Source organism: Chenopodium quinoa, unplaced genomic scaffold (genome assembly GCF_001683475.1).
Source record: "Chenopodium quinoa cultivar QQ74 unplaced genomic scaffold, ASM168347v1, whole genome shotgun sequence".
NCBI classification, from domain to species: Eukaryota; Viridiplantae; Streptophyta; class Magnoliopsida; order Caryophyllales; family Amaranthaceae; genus Chenopodium; species Chenopodium quinoa.
Genome location: NW_018744062.1, coordinates 1,966,425 through 1,970,600, shown reverse-complemented (window position 1 = coordinate 1,970,600; position 4,176 = coordinate 1,966,425).

Below are 4,176 nucleotides of genomic sequence, written 5' to 3'. Positions count from 1 at the left end.
GAAGCCACAACTTTAAGGTTAGAAGGTACATATCTTACCACTAAGCTTAGTTTGGTGTTTTGGAACCATGATACTTTTTTTTTTTTTTTTTCCAATGGTCATAAAAGGGACTAAATAAAGTAAACTTGCAAAAACAACAACTAATACATTGAAAAAAGTGGAAAATGGCTCTAAACTTTTTGATTGTTTGGTAAATGACTTTTCATTGACTTTTTTATTGGCTTTGGGCTTTTGGCTTTTTCATTTGGTCAAATATCCAAAATTTGTGTTAGGTAAATGATTTTTTTAGCCAGCTAAAAAGTTGGCTTTTAAGCCAAAATGTAAAAGCTACTTGGAGTAGCTTTTGGCTACTTAAGTTACAAATAACATCCAACAACTAATTTTACAAACATATTTTAGACTAATAAAAAGTCAAACAGCCATCGAAAAAGCCAATACAAATAGCCAGCAACCAATTGCCAAACAAGGCCTTTGGCTTTTTGCTAACTAAGTTACTAATAACATCCAGCAACCAATTTTACTAAATATGTTTTTAGACTAATAAAAGTTAAATAGCCAACAAAAAAGCCAATACAAACAGCCAATCAAACCAGTCCACATCCAATAGGCAGCATCCAATTGCCAAATTAGGCCTTAATAAGTGTTATAGTTTGATCGAACACACATGTCAAGACACCTACTTTGACCATTAATTTATTTATCTAATTATATGTTTGTAAAACTATAGGAAAATTAATATTTACCAAAGTATACATTATAGCGAATCAAACCATGTACAATAATATTTGTTTTTTAATATTAATAAATTAATTAAGTCAAAACAATTATGTCAAAGTGTAACACTTATTAAAATACGGAGGGACTGTTTTCTCATTTAGAGTACATGGAAAGAACGAAACACCAACATAAATATAATCATATAATGAGTCTCAAATATATATAGAATTTACCACAAAGAGCAATTCTCACAAACCTTTTACTCCTCCGAGGACATCTAACTACTGCAATACCCCTCCATCTAGACCTGTCAATTTCTGACCCGACGTGGCAACCCAATCCTACTTGATTTCAAACCCGTTTTAATGAGAGAGAGCCTGACCCCAACCCGACCCAAATGACTCGAAATAGACCCGATTTGACCCATTTATCATAATTTAATTTGTAATGATCCAACCATTCGAACCAAATGACCCATCCCGACCTGTTGACCCGAACCCGACAAGTTAACCCGAATTGACATGTCTACCTCCATCCAATTGTAACTTGGTGGTGTGGGAAGCTCCTCCTCCTAATTTTTTCAAACTCAACTTCTGAGAGTTTGGATTGTGATAATTCAATTGTACGTCATCAATGCGCGTTTTTTTAACCTTGGTAACACAAAAGTACCTAAGTGAAAATTAAAATGTTTGTGACATAATACCTGAGGTTGATGCTCCATTCTTCTTGAGGAAGTCAAGGTATTTCTGGCAATTGCGTTTCCAATGCCCCTTCTTGCAGTAAAAGCATTCACTTTCACTTGCAGCCTTGGGTTTTGGATTTGCCTTAGGCTTATCAGGAGCCTTGGCAACTTGCTTGCCCTTGCTCTTGGCACTAGCCTTTTGCCCCTTCTTCTTGAACCCCTTTCCCTTTTGAACCATGATAACCTCTTTCTTAGGTTCCTTAGGGATTTGCTTTTCAGCACTAACCAGCATTGTGTGCAATTGATTCATAGTCTTTGCAGTCACAGTCATGTTAAAATTCATGATAAACTGGTTAAAACTTTCTGGAAGTGAGTGGAGAATGATTTCAGTTGTCATCTCATCACTGTATGGGTGCCCCAGTTTCTCCATAATTTGAATAAGGCCGATCATTTTTAAAACATGATCATGAACTGTGGCACCCTTCTCCATCCTACAATCTAGATTCTCACGATGGAGCTTGTACCTTTCAACTCTAGCTTAGCTTGTTTCTTAAACAAAGCTTTGCGTTCTTGCATAATTGTGTACGCATCCTGGTCCTCAAAACGCTTTTGAAGACTAGGTTCCATGGTAACAATCATCAAGCAAGTGATAGACACAACTCTATCATGAGCTTCCTTGTGCTTCTTAACTTCGCCGTAGCAATGGAATGATAATGACATCCTCTCTACCTTCAGATTTCATAACGAGCTTTAGCATTCTTTCCCAAGTGGAAAAGTTTTCTCCTGTCAACCTATCCTTCTCAAGGAATGGTCGAAGATTGTAAATGTTGTTGTCATTGTGATTATGGTTACCCATCTAAGTCAAAATAAGGCAAAGTTTAATAATTATGTTTAATTTAACATTAAAGTATCATATACGAATTAATTAGGTAACTTTAAAGCACTTTATTCAATATTAATTGATCCCAATTGAATTTTAAGTGATTCTAAGATCCTTTATTTGTGTAATAGTTGACCGGAATGAGGCCCTACCATCAAGTATTACACTTTCAAGGTGAGTAAACTCTTTACTGATTACAACTCTTGTAACTCTTAGTTGAATAATTAACCATCACATGTTTAATTATTACTTTTTGCTTCAAGGTTCTAAACGCTTTAGGTAACCTTGTTGAGCATAATCAATTAAATATGTAGAACGTTATCCACCCCACAATACCTAAAATAACAAGTGACACTCTGCGGAGGCCGACCTATCACTCACTATTCAAAGATGGTTGGGTATCTAATTGGAAAAGCAATCTCAATATTACTGGGACCTAGATTCATTTATGTTGTGATTATTTAGTGAACTCTAGCACATCATCTCAACATAAATAAAATCTAACATGCATAATCTACTAATGCAATAAAACATGACATAGTATGGCTCCTTAGTCCTAAGAAAACTAGAAATGAAAAGCTCCCACTTGAATCATCATGGATCTCCATCCACCTCGCTCCTTTGGGCCTTCACTTCACGGGCTTCTTTGGACTAACACTATTTAAATAACTAACCTATTTACTTTAAATAAAATTTACAAAAATTCTTAACGTTTCGCAGGCCGTATTTAGATTACAAAAATATATCACGATGCGCAGATCGTATTTTAGAATCTATAGCCACACTAGTCTATATACAGCAACATAATATCATATATTATATAAAATGTCATATAATAAATCACTCAACATGCTTGTCTAAACTATAACATCGAATGTTCATAGTTAAGGCAACGTATTTCCTAAAATATCATATATTTTAACATATCATATACTTTAACATAATTAGATAATATTATACATTATTCATGACCAATTATAAAATATCATATATTTTAATTTAGGCATGAGATAGAATCAAATCTTATTTTAATCTAGAAAAATAAATCATATCTAATCTTCCATGATTATCCTAACAAATTTAGGAGATCCTATCCTATTTATTAGCCAATAAAATAATTTTAAAATCAATTATATCCTAATCTAATTATGGGATAATCACATTATTTAAATCAATTATCCTTTTGGAATATGCTCAAAATATCCTAATCAATCTTATCCAAAATTAACCACTTTAATTTTGGATGATTACCAATTTAACAACTTTAAATATGGATAATATCAAATATAACAACTTTTAAATATTTGATTTTATCCTAAAACAAAAAAATTTATCCAAAACAAAACCGATTTTATCCCAAAATAATTTTGTAATTACCTTGAAATAATTTTTCAAAAAACAATATTTTTTTTTTTTTTTTTTTTTGAAAAACTGTGACTGCATGGTGTTGGCCAACTTGGTTGGCTAGCCGCAAGGCAGCAGCACCCTGTAGCAGTTGCATCCACGGCAGCAGCGTGCAACTGTTGCACAGCTGCTGCCCCAGCCACCTTGGACCGTCGCCCTCCCCTTCCCATCCCTCTTGGACTGCCACAAGGTCGGCAGCCGCGCGTGGCTGCGCCACCAAGCCGCGGCTTCCGGCCTTAAAACTAATTATTATTTTTTTGTTTTAAATTTAATTAAAATAACTTTTATAAAAATTAAATCAAATCAGTCAAAAATTAAAATTAAATCAAGGAAATTTTAGAAAATAACACCACAAAAAAACACAAATTTTGATTATAACACCACAAAATTTAAAATTTTGCTTATAACACCACAAAAAAAAACTCACAAATTTGATTTCACCACCACTTAACGAATTCTTGGATGAAATCCGTTAGTGGGGCCATAATTAGAC